This window comes from Tursiops truncatus, chromosome 16, assembly GCF_011762595.2.
Source record: "Tursiops truncatus isolate mTurTru1 chromosome 16, mTurTru1.mat.Y, whole genome shotgun sequence".
NCBI lineage: Eukaryota > Metazoa > Chordata > Mammalia > Artiodactyla > Delphinidae > Tursiops > Tursiops truncatus.
The window spans coordinates 38,185,090-38,203,739 of NC_047049.1; the positions used below are offsets into that span (position 1 = coordinate 38,185,090).

At 39.5% G+C, this 18,650-nt stretch overlaps 1 protein-coding gene across 8 annotated transcripts in view; it reads left to right on the forward strand.

Annotated features, from left to right (window-relative positions):
- Positions 1-18,650, forward strand: part of SGMS1 (sphingomyelin synthase 1) — a 293,995-nt gene that overhangs the window by 144,589 nt on the left and 130,756 nt on the right. For 7 of the 8 annotated variants that reach the window (XM_019937812.3, XM_019937481.3, XM_019937273.3 and 4 more), the window contains 2 exons: positions 397-436; positions 7,010-7,153. The gene's annotated coding sequence lies outside the window, so the exon portion shown is untranslated. Of the gene's footprint in view, positions 1-396; positions 437-5,372; positions 5,395-7,009; positions 7,154-18,650 lie in introns of those variants that run through there. The other variant, XM_033842382.2, reaches the window with a different exon arrangement.

Sequence of the window (18,650 nt, forward strand, 5' to 3'; positions counted from 1 at the left end):
CATGTTGCTACCTTTTTTACTCCTTTTTTACGTAATTCTTATGTTTTGAAAACATGCCTTCATGCTTCTTTATCTTTCTCTGTATTGTCAGCGGTTATTTAGCTGAATGGTGAGAAGATAATTTATAAAATATATGATTCTAGAACTCGTGATACCGTTAGTTACACTTGGAATGCAATTTTTATTGGCTTGACTTTACATACTTGCATCTGCATAGCTTTGCTTTGTAAAGCTTACTCTGAGTACCATGACAGCCAGAAATTAGCTGAGAAATGGGAAAGAACAATTTTTGCTATGGCTAGGGAACAAGAAGTAAATAATAGTTTAAGTTTTTTTTCTTATAAGCAGCTCATGACCAGAAGAATGCAGTTTAATTTACTTATTATTTTCTTATAGATTGGAAGGAAGACTGATAAAGAGAAATAACGGGATTCAGGTAAATGGAATTAATTTCTTTATGTACCTTTTATGTTAAGTTTACATTTTTCGTGTTTTCCCATGAGAAGAACAAAACAATTTTTGTGGTCAACTTGAACATATAAGGAATGTTTTGGGGATATAGATGTAATAGTCAAGTACATACTTATACCATTTAATTAATCTAGTTACACGTGTATATTTAATAATCACATTTATATAAAACATAATATTACAATTAATACTTCTTTCCTACTTCAGAATAATTTTCTTCCAACTCTTTACATACATATTTGATGTCAGTGTCTTCATTATTAGAGTCACATTTTTGAAGCATCCAGTACCATTTGCCAAGCATGTTATCATTTTAGTTGTTTGTGATACAGCACTTTTGGAATTCATGTATGGTGCTATAACTGGAAATTTTATTCCAAGCCACAAGAAAGTATTTGCATAATGTTAGAATAGTTGCTATTTTCACTCTTTCTGTGTAGATGAACATAGGAGATCTCCACTGTGTAACAGTTTGTAGATTTGCCTTGTTAAATATTCTTTCCTTCCTTTCTCCCTTCCTCCCTCCCTTCCTTCCATCCATTTATTCATTTATTTTATTTATTTTGAGATAATTGCATGTACATTGTTTAAAATTAAACTAGTACTGTAGCAGCCGTTCCCTGTTGTTCTTATACTCCCATTACTCCTTTACCCAAAGATGGTACTTTTCAACTCTTTTAGTTATATTTTCTACCTATTTCTAAATAGCGCACTGTGTGCATTTCTTGATTTCTTTTAAAATTTTAGACATACACATTGATTTCCTGCTGAGGATTTACCTCTCATACACAACTCTTTACCCTCAGTACACATCAACTCTTCCTGTCTCTTGCAGTCATGTTACAGTCTGTGGTTAAATACATATTTAATGTTTGCTTTATTATGACTATACTTTGTTTATGACTGAGCTTTGCAAGACATACTAAAATGTCTCAGGCCATTCTGCTTTCTAGTTGGTTGTATGTGAACTATTTTGTTTCTCTGGAAAATGTTTGACTCTTTTCTTTATCCCCAGAATTCTGAACTTTCATATTGGAACATATGTCTTACGGCTTGTTGATGTTCATGGTCCTTTCAATTCAGAAACTCATGTCCTCTAATTTGGAAATTTTTCTTATACTATTTCTTTGGTAATTTTCCTTTTCCTCCACCCTTTTCTCTGTTTTCTGTCAGTTTGTTAGTTGGATATTTGGACCTACTGGTTTGATTCTGTAATTTTTTAATATCTATTTCTTAGCTATTTTCTAACTTTCTGTGTTGTTCTTTTTTTCTGAGAGGTTTTCTTAGTATTTTTTGAACTTCTAATTTCTGTCAGCATATTTTTAATTTCAAATTTAATTTTTTATTGGCCTCTGAATATTTCTTTAAAAAAATGGGAACCTGTTCTTATTTCATGGATACAATATTTTCTCTTTTCCCTTGAGAATATGAATTGAATTATTTTGCAGTTTCTGTCTGCTTTTTGAACTTCTCTTTTTCCTCTGTTTCCCCTTTTTATCAACTTGTTTTGGCCCCTGGTTTTATTTTATTTTGTTTTTAAAGATTTTTGGGGGGCTTCCCTGGTGGTGCAGTGGTTAAGAATCCGCCTGCCAATGCAGGGGACGTGGTTTCGATCCCTGGTCTGGGAAGATCCCACATGCCACGGAGCACCTAAGTCCGTGAGCCACAACTACTGAGCCAGCAAGCCACAGCTACTGAAGCTCGTGAGCCTAGAGCCCATGCTCCGTAACAAGAGAAGCCACCACAATGAGAAGCCCGTGCACCGCAACGAAGAGTAGCCCCTGCTCGCAGCAACTAGAGAAGGCCAGAGCACAGCAACAAAGACCCAACACAGCCAAAAATAAATAAAAAAATATATTAAAAAAATTTTTTTTTGATGAGGACCATTTTTAAAGTCTTTATTGAATTTGTTACAATATTGCTTCTGTTTTATGTTTTGGTAATTTGGCTGCAAGGCAGGTGGGATCTTAGCTCCCGGACCAGAGATCGAACCCACACCCCCTACGTTGTAAGGTGAAATCTTAACCACTCGACAGCCATGGAAGTCCCTTGGCCCCTGATTTTAATGTTAGAGGTTTTACTCAAATTAATGGTGAGACTTTAGTTGTCTGTTCATATTTGCGAGTGAGACTATAAAAAGTGGACTGGAAATTTGTTTACCTAGTGGACTTCACTATAGGCTTTTTGGACAGGAACCTGGACGTGTGAGTTACTGTCTCCAAGACATCAGAATCTGCAAATCTTTTTTCTTGGATCTTTCAGTTTCTCCAAAACGGAATCCTCTGTTCACTGTTTTGTGGGGTAAAAGCTGGCCTGTGAGGATTTGCGGGAGCCATGTGGGGGGAGGGGGCCAGACGTCTCACCATCCAAGCCTGTAATGCTGACTTCTTGATGCCTCTATTTCAACCTTATCTGATGTTTCTGAGTCTGAAGTCTTGCTGTATGGTTTTCTCCAGAGAGTAAACTGCTTCCTCTTATGGAAGTAAGGACGGTTAGGCTGGCTCTACTAGTTGGGGAGAAGATCTGGAGTTCTAACTCCTTTTTGGTTGTTGTTTAAATCAACACAAATGCATTACCTTGCAGTTCTGTAGGTCCGAAGTCTGACATGGGTCTTACTGGGCTAAAGTCAGGATTGTCTGCAGGGCTGCCTTCCTTCCCAGAGGAGAATCCATTCCCTCGCTTTCCCCAGCTGCATTCCTTGGCTCTCGGCCCCCCTCCTCCCTTTTAAAGGAGCAACAGCAGGTCAAATACATCTCATGTTGCATTTCTTTGACCTCCTGTCTGCTTACTTCTTTCACTTTTAAGGACCCTTATGATTACATTGAATCTGTCTAGATAATGCAGGATAATCTCCTTAATTTTTTTACTGTGGTTAAAAACACAATATAAAATTTACCCTCTTAACCTTTTAAGTGTATAATATAGTAGTGTTAACTATATTCACATTGTTAAGCAGCAGGTCTCTGAAACTTTTTCTTCTTGCAAAACTGAAACTACACCCACTGGACAACTCTCCTTTTTCCCCTGCCCCAGCCTCTGGTAAACACTGTTCTATTTTCTAAGAGTTTGACTACTTCAGATGCCTCATATAAGTAGAATCTTATAGTATTTACTTTTGTGATTGGCTTATTTTACTTAGTGTAATGTCCTCAATCAAGGTTCATCCATGTTGTAGCATATGACAGGATTTCCTTTTTTTTTTAAAGAGTAAATAATATTCCATTATATGTATATACCACATCTTCTTTATCCATTCATCTGTTGATGGACATTTAGGTTGCTTTCACTTCTTGGCTATTGTGAATAATGCTGCAGTGAAGATGGTTGTGCAAATACCTCTTTGAGATCCTGCTTTCAGTTCTGGGCGAGGGGTAATACACCCAGAAGTGGGATTGTCGGATCATGGAGTAGTTCTATTTTTAACTTTTCGTAGAACCTTCATGCTGTTTTCCATGAAGTGGTTGCATCATTTTACATTACCACCAACAGTGCACAAGGGTTCCCTTTTCTCCACGCCAACACTTGTTGTTTTGGTTTTTGAGAGTGGTCATCCTCACAGCTGTGAGATGGTATCTCATTTGGTTTTGATTTTCATTTCCCTGATGATTAATGATGTTGAGGATACTTTCATACGCTTGTTAACCATCTGTACATCTTCTTTGGAGAAGTGTCTGTTCAGGTTTTTTAACAGGGTTATTTGGTTTTTGGTGTTGAGTTGTAGAAATTCTTTATATATTCTGGATATTAATCCCTTATAATATGTATAGTTTGCAAATATTTTCTTCTATTTCATAGGTTGCCTTTTCACTCTGATTGTTTCCTTTGCTGTACAGAAGTTCTAAAGTTTGATACAGTCTCATTTGTCTATTTTTAAAGCTTTTGTTGCCTATGCTTTTGGTATCATAGCCAAGAAATCGTTGCCAAATCCAGTGTCATGAAGCTTTCCCCCTATGTTTTCTTCTAGCAGGTTTATATTTTCAGGTCTTACATTTAGGTTTTTAATCCATTTTGAGTTAAGTTTTATATGTGGTATAAGGCAAGGATCTAACTGCATTTTGTACAGACTTTAGTCAGCCTCCCTCTTCTCAGCTCCTTGCTGTCTTCTTCTGGGGACCAGAAGCTGCATGTCCTGAGCCTTTCTGGAGCATTCGGCTGGATTTTCGTTTGCTTCTCAAGCTTCGTTTGCTTCTCTTTCGTTTGCTTGCCTGTTCTGCTCTGCTCTGCTCTGCTCAGCAGTCATCTCTGCCTTCAGCTTCCAAAATGCCATTGATGTCTGTTGTCTTCACTAATATACTTTTCTGTTCTTTTTGTCCTTATGGATTTATATCTTTTGTCCTCTTTGCTGTAATTTTAATGGGGTTGAGAAGGAAGTAGAGATAAACAGACCTATTCCATTGGGCATCCATAATCCCCAAATCCATATTGCTTTTTAAAATGATATTTAAAAGACTTTTAAAAAATGATACCTCACATTTGCTATTGTTAGATCCTACCTCTGAAAATAATTGTTCAATCTATTTCTTTGCTTCTCTTTGTTAACCAGTTTCTGTCAAGGGACCTATAAGCATCCAAAGCTAGCATTAATTAAAGTTATTTTCCCAAACATTATTATTTAAAAAACCCAGATTTTTGTTTGTAATATGAGACAGTGAAGTCTTGAATATAAGGTGACACCCTATTTCCTGAGTTATACTTTTTTTTTTTTTTTTTGCGGTACGCGGGCCTCTCACTGTTGTGGCCTCTCCCGTTGTGGAGCACAGGCGCCGGACGCGCAGGCTCAGCGGCCATGGCTCACGGGCCCAGCCGCTCCGCGGCATGTGCGATCTTCCCGGACCAGGGCACGAACCCGTGTCCCCTGCATCGGCAGGCAGACTCTCAACCACTGCGCCACCAGGGAAGCCCCCTGAGTTATACTTCTTTTAGGTGGGTGGAACCCTTGATTTATCTTTAGGTATATGCACTGTATGTTGGTATCATCAGAAGATGATGTTCTTTTATATAAATATATTTTACTCCGAAGCTTTTTAAAAAAAATTAATTTATATTTGGCTGCGTTGGGTCTTCATTGCTGCGTTCTGGTTTTCTCTAGCTGTGGTGAGCAGGGGCTACTCTTCGTTGTGGTGCGCGGGCTTCTCATTGCAGTGGCTTCTCTTGTTGTGGAGCACAGGCTCTAGGCGCGGGCTTCAGTAGTTATGGCAGGCAGGCTCAGTAGTTGTGGCTCACGGGCTCAGTAGTTGTGGCACATGGGCTTAGTTGCTCTGAGGCATGTGGGATCTTCCCAGACCAGGGCTCAAACCTGTGTCCCCTGCATTGGCAGGTGGATTCTTAACCACTGCGCCACCAGGGAAGCCCACTCTGAAGCTTTAATTGAACACTTTTAAGCTAATGTAATGGCAAGAGAGTCCTTTTTGTTTGTTCTTAGTTAGTTTGTGACAGTGGCTTTCTATTGACTGTATTTGATTATTTACAAGGATAGTGCTATTTCTTACAGATAGGATAAAGGTTGGTTAAAATGGGAGATTGCTTGGTATGACTAGGTCCTTACGGACTATCAAGAGTAGTTTTTTGTTCCAAGAATTGCTTCCTCACAAAGTTTAGCCTGTTAGTTTTCTTAAGATAGGAACCCAGTTTGGTCCATGCAAATCCCTAGGATTTTTATCCTGGGGTCCAGGGATGGGCTTCAAAGAGTTGAAGATCCTCCTGAAATTTGAGTGGTAGTAGAATAGGCTTAGCTATCATCAGATATTCAATGATGAGGGGCTTGTGTGATCCTGAAAATAGTTGAGAACCCACTTCTAATACATTATTATAAAGAAAAAAATAGAATGTTGCTGATTAAAAGAAACACGATCAAAATGAAATGCCACCTTGCTAGATGCCATTAGATTCCACATTCTTTCACATGTAAGTACAAATGACTGTAAATAGGGACTAAATGAACAACTTTCTTTGTTCCTTGTCAGATGCAAAACATTATCTCTATCTTCCTAGTTATGCACACACCCATTTACACACATATAACTATGAAAGGTATCATTCATGAGGGTAGTGTTTTAGCCTAGAGAAATGACCACTTTTTTATCAGTCAACTTGTAAAGAGGGTAATTTAGGAGTTACCCTTTGTTTTCATAGTGAAACTGCTATACTTTATTTGTGAACATCAGTTATTTGTTGACAGTTAAAGATAGTAGACAAATATATAAAAGGAGAGATACCTCTCTGTGATAGAGGGTTACAGACTTTTGTTTTCAGTTAAGAAAAGATGGGATAAGTTTATGTTATGTATATTTTATGACAATTTTTATTAAAGATTGAGGAAAGAAAGAAAGAAAAAAAAAGAAAAAAGATGGGGGTGACAAAAGATGGGGTGGGAGGTGGGGAAGGTCAGTTGTGAATTTTTGTTTCCAGTCTAATACTTGAAAACTTAAATGCTTTTCTTTATAGTGAGGTGTCCTGGATTGATAAGGTCTCTTTCAATGTAGGAATTTCATGATTCCATTTTCAAAGTGGTTAAGCTTAAATTGCTCTTCTATTCTAGGTACACCATTGAGTTCTTTGGGATGCACAAAAGTGTCTGGCTGAGAAGCTTATGAAATAGAAGACAAGACCCTGCCTCAGGAAGCGTACATGAGAATAATTTTAAAGGAACCCAGCGATAAATGCAAAACAGTAGCTGTTGGAGGTATGTCATGACTTAGAGCTTGGATTGAACCTAGTGTGGCACACTCTGTACTAAGTCAAGTTGAGCCATTCTCTGGGAACCTTCTTAGAGCAGAACCTCACCCTCTGGCCTCAGATACACTAGTGACTGTTGTTCTCTGAACTTGACTGTGTAACAGGATGTCACTCTTAACTCTTTCTTAAGCAACTCTCACTCAGCCCCTCTAGAGTCCTTCCTATTGCCTGGCATACAATAAAGATGACAGTAAAAAAAGGCAACATTTGACTATGGACAAATGAAAGCGATAGTAAATTTCTAGCCAGATACCTCACTGCTTTCTCTTCTGGGAATGGGGCAGTCAGTATCAAAGCTCAATGAATGTGTGTCCTTTGAATCAGCTGTTACTTACTGGCTTTTCTCTGCCCTGTTTGACATCAAGGCCTTATCTGAGTCTGACTGGGTGGTAGCTGTATCTGATTCACTGGTTCCCTGTTAGTCATTGAATTTGACCTGCTTGTCTCCTTGACCCCTCAAGTTACAGTGTTAAGTGGTTACTTCATTTTCTTGCTTCGAGCAATAATTCTTTACTCCTCAACCAACTTTATCATCAAGGTCAGGGTAACGCATTATTTCACATCCTTCGACCTTCAGCGATGTCTGGCTTTTGATGCACTGGCTCCTTTTTTATGGCATAGCCTGTGCCATGTTGTGTGTCGTCTTGATCCTTTAGGCGTTCTTTTTCCCAATCTACCAATATAGAACACTTTAAATATACCCTGTGCCAAATAGTTTATATCTTCGATCATCATACCGTCATGAGAACATTAAACAAGTCCCACTTTCTAGATGAGAATGCTGAGGTTCCAAGTGGTTGAATAACTGGCCTACTATTTCTCAGAGAGTAAGTGGCAGAAATGGGATTTATAGCATTTAACTAGTGTATTAAAATCAAGTATTTTCTAATTTTATAATTTCACTGAGAGTATATTATCGGTATGTGACATTATTAAAATATGCCCTCTTTCTAACATACGCTCTGACGTCTTTGTTGATACATTCTGAATTGATTATGAAGGCAGTATAGGAAGTATGAGTGGACTTTGATGTTTCTGATACAATCCTGTTGTGTCTGTGACATTTGTACCAGTACCCAGATCCTTTCAATATAGTTAGTGAAGATGATAAAGGCAAGGAATGATGAGATTTTGCTAGAAATCTTCTCATGTAGTTCACAAGCTTGTTTCAGAGTCTGAATCCTTTAAAATGTAGGACATCTATTCAAGTGCTTAGTCTTGGCTCAAGTGATCACTTTCAGTATGTATAGCTGGGAAGTTTCCCTGAAGGATGTGAGTTTTAAGTTTAAGTGAGTTTAAAAATAAATCGTATCGGGCTTCCCTGGTGGCGCAGTGGTTGAGAGTCCGCCTGCCGATGCAGGGGACATGGGTTCGTGCCCCGGTCCGGGAGGATCCCACATGCTGCGGAGCGGCTGGGCCCGTGAGCCATGGCCACTGAGCCCGTGCGTCCGGAGCCTGTGCTCCGCAACGGGAGTGGCCACAACAGTGAGAGGCCGGTGTACCGCAAAAAAAAAAAAAAAAAAAAAAAGAATAAATCGTATCCACTTTTTGTTTTGTCCCCAATAGTGGGCAACATGAGTTGAAAATCTGTGTATAAAATCCTGGGAGGTTGGTGTGGTAACCTTCTTTGAAAGATGAATAACCTGAGGCTTGTGACATTATGAAACTTGCCCAAGCCCGTGCAGTTAGAGGATGGTAGAGCCAGAACTTGAACCTGGATTTGTCTGATTTCACGGACTGTGCTTTGGACAATTATGCTGCCTCACTGATTACACGGTGGTGACATTTAGATTGCAAATGTGGCCAAGGATTTTTTCCTGCTTTACATTAATACAAAGGCAGTCTTAAAGCAAACAGTTAAATAGGCCTCACCCTTACAGAGGCAGAGGCTTCTAGATAGCCTGGTGTAGTCACTGATGGGGTTGCATCCAAACAGTGACAATTCTGTTAGGATGGACTGAAACCTGGGAGGTGTGCCTCCCCGGCTGTGTGTCCTTTCCCACACTGAGCCTAGTATGCTGCCGGGAGCAGTTAGGCTTGGCTCAGCTGAGCTGTTGGTGAGCAGCTGTGCCTTCCAAAGCAGTTGTGGCTGGAGTTTGGCTACAGAATCACACAGCTCTTGCATTTGTATATGAGTCTCAAAATTTATGAAATATACAAACCTTAGAACTTCAGGTATATTGTACCAGTTTTACTAAAAGTAAAATTTCTTTTTGTTTTTAAATTTACTTTTTTCCTAATTCTAAACAGAAAATTTGATGAACATTAACAAGTTCAAACAACAAAATACAAACCACCACTCAGGTAGCTGCTGGTAATATTTTGGTGTGGATGCTGCCAGTTTTTTTCCTTACGACTACGTATACCTTGTAAAAAGTACAAAATTAGAATTACAGTGTTCTAGGTCTGTTTTTACTCAGTATAACTTCAGCGTTTTCCCCCTGTTTTTAAGTTTTCTTTTACAACATGCTAAAAAGTGGCTACAAAGTGTTCCATGTGGGTAATAACATAAGTTATTCCGTCTTATTATTAGGTAGACCTAATCCTCATTCAATTCAGTTAGTACCTCTCCAGATTAGGCCACAGTGGTAGGACAGAAGCATTAAAATAAACAAGAACTCCATCATTGCCACTAGTTTTTATGTATCTTGTAAAATAACTAATGAGGGTTAAGATATGATGAGAAAACCCAGATCACTTCCTCTGTCACATTATACAGTGAACCTGACTTGTAAATTTCCCAGTACAAATGCATGAAGGGAGTACTGGAAATTTCCTTTTGACTTGTAAATTTTGAAACCTCCTTTTTCTTTCATTGAGGTAACCCATCTATGACAAGTAACTTCAGTTTTCCCGTGGTTAGAAGAAACTTCTCAAATTCTTATTTGCAGATAGGTTGGCGCTCCTAGTTCCGTAATGTACTTGATGCTTCATGTACTAGTTAACTAAGCATTTTTTCCCCTCTTTTTTTCGCAAGGAACCCCAGGCCTCATGAGTGATGCTGCTTTACAATCTCTTAGAAACATTCACCATGCAGTACAAATAGGGCTTCTCCTGAACTGAAGTTCTGTGCTCCTAGGGGGTCAGAGTTCTCAAATGGTGATGACAGCTGAGATGGGTCAGCATTTAATAGATGCATTCTACTTAGGCTGATACGAAGCCGGGACTATAATGTGTTGTTCCTTTTTATTCTTCTCTAAAGGCATCGCTGTTAAGTTAAATTATCATCATTATCATTATATCATCATCCTCACCAGGCCAGTGCTTTTCAGACATGGTTCCTTATTGCCCTTGAAATTCCAACATACCTGGGAGTGGGTTACAGGTGAGGGAGGAAGGCAAGGCCTTTGACCACCTTCTTGTCTCATCAACCAACAGCTCTGCTTTTATATGTTTTATATAGTGAGCTTCCACAGAGTTTTGTTTAAAGAAAGTTTTGTTTACTTCCTTAAGGAAGTAAAGACTGAGAATCACTGTGGCGTAGTGAACCTACAGGAGGATGAAAAAGAGAAAGAAAATAGATGTTTGCACGGTATTACTTGCAGTGTTCATTATGCCTGCAATTCTCCTGCAGGGACACAATCCCTCTTGGGTTTGGTACTTAACCATAGGCCCTCCAGTTGCAATTCCCATAGACTGACCTGCTTTTAGGGCAGTGGTTTCCCTGGAGGTGCCTCAGAAGTTCTAAGGTTAGGAGAGATGGAGTGATAGCCTTACAGTCATTGGTGGTAGAAAGTAACTTTTGGTGATGGGGTCAGTGAATGGTACTAAGTATACCCTGCAAGGTTAGCCCTGGGAAACTGGTCTCTATATTCTGGTTGATGTGGGTAGTATGAGGGCATTCTTGCCATCGGAGTGATGTGGTGCGTGATATTGAGCCTGACAGTCTGTGAAATCTCCTTTATCTATTTCTAGATTCTTTTAGAACATTTTGGGTGGGCTGTCTTAAATTGTAGATTGATATTAATGAATCACAGAACTGACCCCTCTTGAATCAGGCACTTTAGCTATGTTTGTGCCACAGCTCAGTGGATTAAGTAAAGAATTTCCCTAAAGACCAGCTTGGTAATATTTTTTAAATAAAATTTTGCTCCTTTTCAAGTTTTTCTTTAGTGAGATATATTAAGTATACTTATTTTATGCTGATAATTCCAGTATTCGAAGTCTTTTCAGATCTGATTTCATTTGCCTGTTTCTGTTGGTGCTCATTCATAGTATCGTATTTCCTTGTGTTTATGATTTATTGGCTGAACTCATGTTCCTTGTGATTTTTTTTTTTTTTTTGCGGTACGCGGGCCTCTCACTGTTGTGGCCTCTCCCGTTGTGGAGCACAGGCTGCGGACGCGCAGGCTCAGCGGCCATGGCTCACGGGCCCAGCCGCTCCACGGAATGTGGGATCTTCCCAGACCAGGGCGCGAACCCGTGTCCCCCGCATCGGCAGGCGGACGCTCAACCACTGTGCCACCAGGGAGGCCCCCTTGCAATTTTTATCTGTGTGAGTTCTTTAGGGTCAAGATTAAAGGTAGGTTTTCCCAGGGAGTATTTATGTTTGCTTCTGCCAGGTACCTGTAGGTACCATCAATCTAGACAGTCTTTAAATTAAGTTCTCTGCCTGAGCTTTCTTGAAGCATACAGTACGAATTTAGACCACAAAACCACACGAGTACTAGTTATTGGCTGTAAATTCTCAAGGGAGATTTTCCACCCAGACCACCGCCATGCCTCACCTCACCCCCCAAAAAGGTGCTGGGGATAAAAAGCATTTTCTCTTCTCTTTTGGTGGAGCAAGTTTACTTCTCATTCATTGCCCATATCCTGAGGGTATAGTTCTGTAAAGTTCCAGTTTTATGCCAGGAGCTCTTAAACTCACCAGCTTGAGGAGTCTTGGTTTTATCTACTCTCTTGCTCCATGTAATCATTATAATAAGTTCAGGGTGACCAGGGTTCTGGTTTTGTTGCTTTCTTACTTCCCAGCTTTCCTACTTTTACTGTCTCTTACTTTATTGTCGCCTCACTGGTACATTTAAAAAGATGTTATATTTTCTTCTTTATTTTTATTTGGGAGAGTAGTTTAAGATATCTGTTGTGTCATTCTGCATAAGTGGAAGAATGAGTAGGTTTTTTGTTGAGTAGGTGCTTCTAATAGATGAGGTGGGAAGATATTTAGGGCAGAGCTCAAAAAATTATTAAAAATTTAGGTACAAGCCCAGCCTCCCCTTTTAATTTGAGTGTGTGCCGTGTACAGTTGGATTAGGTCAGGAATGAGGTGGAGAATAATTCCTTGTAATATGCTTTCTGAGTTGGTGGGGACTTTGATGTCTTTGACACATTATTTATTGAGATGAGATTTATTCTTGTTCATTGATTTGATTAATTAATTGTCCAATATTTTCCTATATCCTATAAGTTTACCCTTCTAGGAAAGATTCCTAAGTAACTCCCCCACTTTATGGGGGTTTATTTGTTACATTTCGTTATGTGATATCTGCCATAGGTCCACATGATGATGTCCTGAGAGGCTCTGGTGTATGTTGGTCCATTTATTCAATATTATTTCATTTGATTCTGAATTAGTGGAATATTATTTGAAAGTGAAAATAGTTGCAATTAATATAATATTAATAATAATTAATATGCCAGTGATACTAAAAAGAAATCAGTCTCAAAAAGAAATTCTTAATGTTATGGTTTAAATGTACAATGTGCAAATCCTGTGGAATCAGTTTTATGATTTGAAAATTCAGCTGCCTTAGTACTCTTTGGGCACTAAATAGGAGTTTAGCAAGAAGCATTGCCATCTGACAGAAATATGTAATACGTACATGTGCCACTCACTAACCTAAATGAATTACACACTCTGTTGTGAACTTTAATTTTCTTGTTTTGAGGCTCCCTTATTAGATTAATGTTGCAGAGGAGGACCTGCTATCAGGGTTACTGATCTGACACAGGTAGCCTTTCCTGGTCCATCTGTCACTCTGCGTTGCTACATTAGAACACAGTTTCCTGGAAACAGCGATATATTTGGCATGACTTAAACTAATGACTACTTCTTTTGAGCATGTAGCATGGTGCTAAGCAAATGTGAAATGGAATAAATGTTGACTTAAATTGGAAGAAAGCTCAAGTTATGATGATTAGGGTAGGGATAACGATTGCCTGGAACAGTTATGTATTTTAGATTATGAAAATTAGTAGTGTGTTTTAAATATTTGCCATGGAAGGAATCAGAAACATACCATGGTAAGCATGCCAGCTGGATTAATAGCATGATTTGTCAGCTGCACACTTACGTAAGACCATATTATGATTAGAAATTTTAAGAGTAATATTTGAAGGGCTTGGGGATGTTTATTTATTATGATTTTTTTGAGTAGCTGTGTTTGGAAGTTTTAATTTTGTAAAATGTGTTAGCTTAACAGATCTTCACATTTAGTTCTGAAAACATGGCTGTTTGTTTTTAAAATATTGTAATGTTTACTTTGAATTGGCATTGGTGGAAATAGTTTCTAAGGAGGAAAATGGTTTGCATCCCACGTTATAAATATTTTCAGGCTTTTAAACTATTTGATCCAAAGCATCACTATTTATTATTTTTTGCTCAAAATTTGAGAACTTAGAATTTTCCTAGTGTTTTTTTTTCTTATCACAGTTATATTTTTCAACAGAGTACATTTCTGAGAATTATATCATTGATATTTTTAATAAGTTGAATACATTTAGGTTGACAAGGAAAGCTCACTAATTTTAGAGGAATTCTTAAATCCTTTAGTAAAATGAAGAAAGCTTTCTTGATGTGAATAGTCTTCTCTTTTTTTAAAAAAAAAAAAACTTTTCTTGTTTTAATTTTTATTTATTTATTTATTTGTGGTATGCGGGCCTCTCACTGTTGTGGCCTCTCCCGTTGCGGAGCACAGGCTCCGGACGCGCAGGCTCAGCGGCCATGGCTCACGGGCCCAGCCGCTCCGCGGCATGTGGGATCTTCCTGGACCGGGGCACGAACCCGCGTCCCCTGCATCAGCAGGCGGACTCTCAACCACTGCGCCACCAGGGAAGCCCGTCTTCTCTTTTTTATGCAGGGGTTTTTAATCTTGGGGTACTCTTTTGTTAATTTTTTTTAATATCACATTCAAAGATATATTGAGCATGTTTTTGACTGCATATATTTATTTCTACCTACATTAATTTGGGAAAGAAACCATAATAGAAACAAAGATTATATAAGTAACAGCTCATTTTTAGAATCTTTTTCTTCCTAAATATTTGGTGGGAAAATGTTAATTATTAATGTATTCACTTTCAAACTTCCACACAGTCAGAAAAGCAATTGTTAAAACAAATATTTGAAGACATAATTATTGTCCTAACCTTCTCAACATTCTATTGCTTTTCTCTTCTGTCAAAGTGGATAATCAAAATAAACTAAAACTTAGTTGTCTTTTTTAGTTGGTTGGGCCCTGTCTGGGTGAAGAACACATAAGTGTCATCTCTTTGTAATCCAGAATCTGTTTTTTTTTTTTTTTTTTTGGCTGCACCATGCAGCATGCGGGATCTTAGTTCCCCAACCAGGGATTGAACCCACGCCCCCTGCATTGGGAGTGCGGAGTCTTAACCGCTGGACCACTAGGGAAGTCCCCAGAATCTGTTTTCAAACTCACTCCCCTCTTAAACTTTGTTTTCTGTACAGGAATGTGTAATGTCTTAGGCTCATCATGTAGAATAATCCAGAGTGATCTCCCTCCCATGGATTTATAGCAGTTATTTCTTTTTTCCCTCTTTTGCTATTTAATCCTTAGCTGGCCTGTGCCATCTCTGACATTATTATTCTCATTATTTAAAATAAAAATTCTATTGACAGTTTCTGATAGTCTGTTAGAGGATAATAATATAATAATATTATTAATAATAATAGGAAGATAATAATATTTGCTATGTACTGTGTGCCTTTTATATCCTAAGGTCTTTATTTACATGATCTCTAATGAGAAACCTGGAACCTTGCAGGGATCTTCATGAATTCCTTCATGCAGCAAACTTTGGGTGTTACATTTATGTTTTAGACCCTCCTTTAGACACGTTAGGTTGTGAACAAAGGGAAAAAAACCTAAACAAGCCCCAAACTTGTACCATGGAGCTTATAGCCTAGTGGGAGAAAGAGGTTAAACTAGATGAGTAACTAGCATACATGTGTGTTAGATGGTGATCAGGGTTCTGGCAAAAACTGAAGCAGAGAAGTGGGTGGGAGTGTGGGTATGAGTGAGGGGTGTGTGTGTGTGTGTGTGTGTGTGTGTGTGTGTGTGTGTCTAACGTGTTCACCGTAGCACAAATTAGGGAGGGCAGGGAAGGCCTCAGAGGGAAGTGCATGTAAGGTCATGAAGGAGGGGAGGGAATGAGTTTACTCATTCTGGGGCAAGAACTTCCCAGGCAGGAAGATAGTAAGTACAGAGGCCTGGATACTTTCTTTGTTTCAAATCCAGGAAACCAAAGCTCAGCCTTGCCCAAGGTAACACAGTTCCAAAGCACCGGTTCGCTGGTTCACACCCTGATCTGTCTCAGTCAAAGCCCTCGCTCTTTCCGCTACCCTGGGTGACTCTAAAAGGAATTTGTATTCATCTTAGGATGCTTTCCAGCTCCTAACAAAGTGCATTGTACATCGTGAGCACTGAAGGTCAACCATGCTGCTCTCAAGCAAAAGTAATAGATAGGTAGGTAAACAGATAGATTAGTTTTCTCTACTCAGCTAGTAGAACCTCAAAATGATAACCTCTTCCTCAAATCTCTTAAGAGGATTAAGAAAAAACTTTTAGCAAACTACCCTTTCTGCTTTTTCTTTTCTTTCTTTGAAAAAATTTATTATTAGTATTTTGCTTTAAAAATCTCTGTTCTTGTTTATTTGTGAGATTTCAAGAGTACACTCCTAATTGTGTACAAACTGACACAAGCAGTAGTTTAGAAGGGAGAATATACGACAGTAACAGAGACAGACGGGATGGTTTCTTCTCTGTTCCCTTTAAGAGATATTGCTCTTTTGTTGTTGTTGTGTACGTGGAGCCTGTGAAAAGGGAGTTCACTAGGATCACGGTATACAGTGTCATTTTTAAGTCTGAATAGTGAAAACATTCATTGGTAGCAGATTAAGTGAAGGTATCACGTGGGCTGTGAACCCAAAGACTTGCCGTTGGGGTATCACCTTGTACCGAGCACCGTTCCACCACTTGTCTCACGTTCCCTCCAAGAGGCATAGCAGATCACTGGTCATGACTGACATTTGGCACTGGCCACCTGAATTTGGGGTACTAGCTGCGATTTGAGTCCATGTGTGCTACTTTTCGTTCTTGGTCAGAATGAAGAAAAATAATTTTTAAAATTCTTTTTGGATAAAATATTTGTTAACCAGTGTGCTGTTTATGGCATTGTGATTTTGATATTAATTATGGTGAAGTAACCCTGACACTCATTCTTAGAATCCTGACCCAAGTGATCTGATGTGGGGTTTTCTGGTCAGACTCATTGGATTTTAGTGGCTATGAGAACCTAGTTTAATATAACTATTCTAGGGTTATCTCCCTCTTGGAACCAGTTTGTGAGGATGACTGAAAAGTTAGGGTGGAGGCTGAAAGTTTGGCAAGTAGGCTAAGTAGACTAGTCATTTTCCTTTGTATGGGCCTTGCCTTCTTTTTTGTATAAGAAAAGAGTTACGTCTGTAAAGAGTGTGAGATTGTACTGAATTGATTCAGGTGACATTTGAGGGAAACATTCTTGTTCCAAAGATGTTTGTGTATTTCGAGTGGATTTTAAGAGCTACTATTTGAGATAAATAAATGTTTGGTAATCACTTCGTTCTCTGGCCTTGGTAGCAGTTCTATCCAACAGTAGTTCTTGTCTCCTTTTATTCATAGCCTCTATTTGGTGGTGCTGTTTTTTCCACTTCTATGGTATCTTCTTCTTCAAAGTGCTGCTTTGCATGTGGCTCTCCTGGCCTCTCCAACTCATCACTTTCACCTTCAACTCCCAATGCTACCTGGATTGGCATCTCTGTTGATCCACTCAAACAATACACATTGAGCACCTGTTCCCCAGTAGACACTGTTCTAGGTACTGGGATACAACATGGAGCCAGACAAATGCCCTCTTCTCATTGCATGGGGGCGGGGAGAACAGACAAAGAACAGACAAGCATGTCAGGTAGCGACAAGTTTTAGGAAGAAAAATAAAGCAGGGATAGGGTATGGAGTGATGGTGAGAATGGCATCTTCCACATGGTGTGTTTGAGTGCTGACTGCAGGAGCAAGCCTCAGTCGGGGGGAATCTGAGGAGAGTGGGCTTCAGGCAGAAGAAACTACAATTGCAGAGACCCTGACGGGAGAGTGTATGAGTGATGGCCAAGGGGCAGGGGTGGCTACAATGCAGTGAGTGAGGGGAGAGGTTTTTTTTTGTTTTTTTTTTTGTGGTACGTGGGCCTCTCACTGTTGTGGCCTCTCCTGTTGCGGAGCACAGGCTCCGGGCGCACAGGCTCAGTGGCCATGGCTCACGGGCCTAGCCACTCCGCGGCATGTGGGATCTTCCTGGACTGGGACACGAACCCGCGCCCCCTGCATCGGCAGGCGGACTCTCAACCACTGCGCCACCAGGGAAGCCCTGAGGGGAGAGTTTTAATATATGAGTTCGGAAAAGTATTTGGGGGCCAGCTCATAGAGCACCTCTGTAAGCCTATGACGTAGAGTCTAGCTTTTGCTCTGAGTGAGGTGAGACGGTACCTGTGGTCTTAAGCAGAGAGGTGACTTACGATCTGACTTACGCCTTAAATCCCTCCGGTTGCTGTGTGAAGACTGTCCCACAGGGGACACAAGAGGATGCATGGAGACCAGGTAGGAGGCTATTGCGAAAGTCTAGGCCAAGATGCATAAGCCTGGACCAGGGTGGAAGGAGTAGTGGAGGGGTAAGACGTGGTGAGATTCCGGATATATTCCTGAAGGAAGCTCATAGAATTTGGATATAAGTTAGATGTGGATTTGAAAAAAAGAGAAGCATTCCGGATTTCTTCCAAGATTTCAACCTGAGCTGCTGGTAAGTTAGAGTTATTATTTACTGAGATGGGAGAAGAGCACAGGAGGAAAATGTTGTGGTTATAGGGCGGGTGGGGAGTAAAGTCTTTATTCATTAAAATAACTTTAATTATTATTGTTAATAATTAAACAATACCTGTTAGATACCTGAGTGAGAATGTTGAGAAGGCAGCTGGCTATTTGAACCTGGAGTTCAAGGAGTCCAGCCCAGAGGTATCTTTTTAATTGAGAGTTGTCCTAGAAGAGATGGTATTTAAAACCATGGGATTGGATGGGAGCACCTAAAGTAGTTCTCAAAGTATAGTAGGGACCCATGGGTTCCTTGGACTTTCATAGGGAGGTCAGCAGAGTTAAAACTTTTTATAATACTAAGACGTA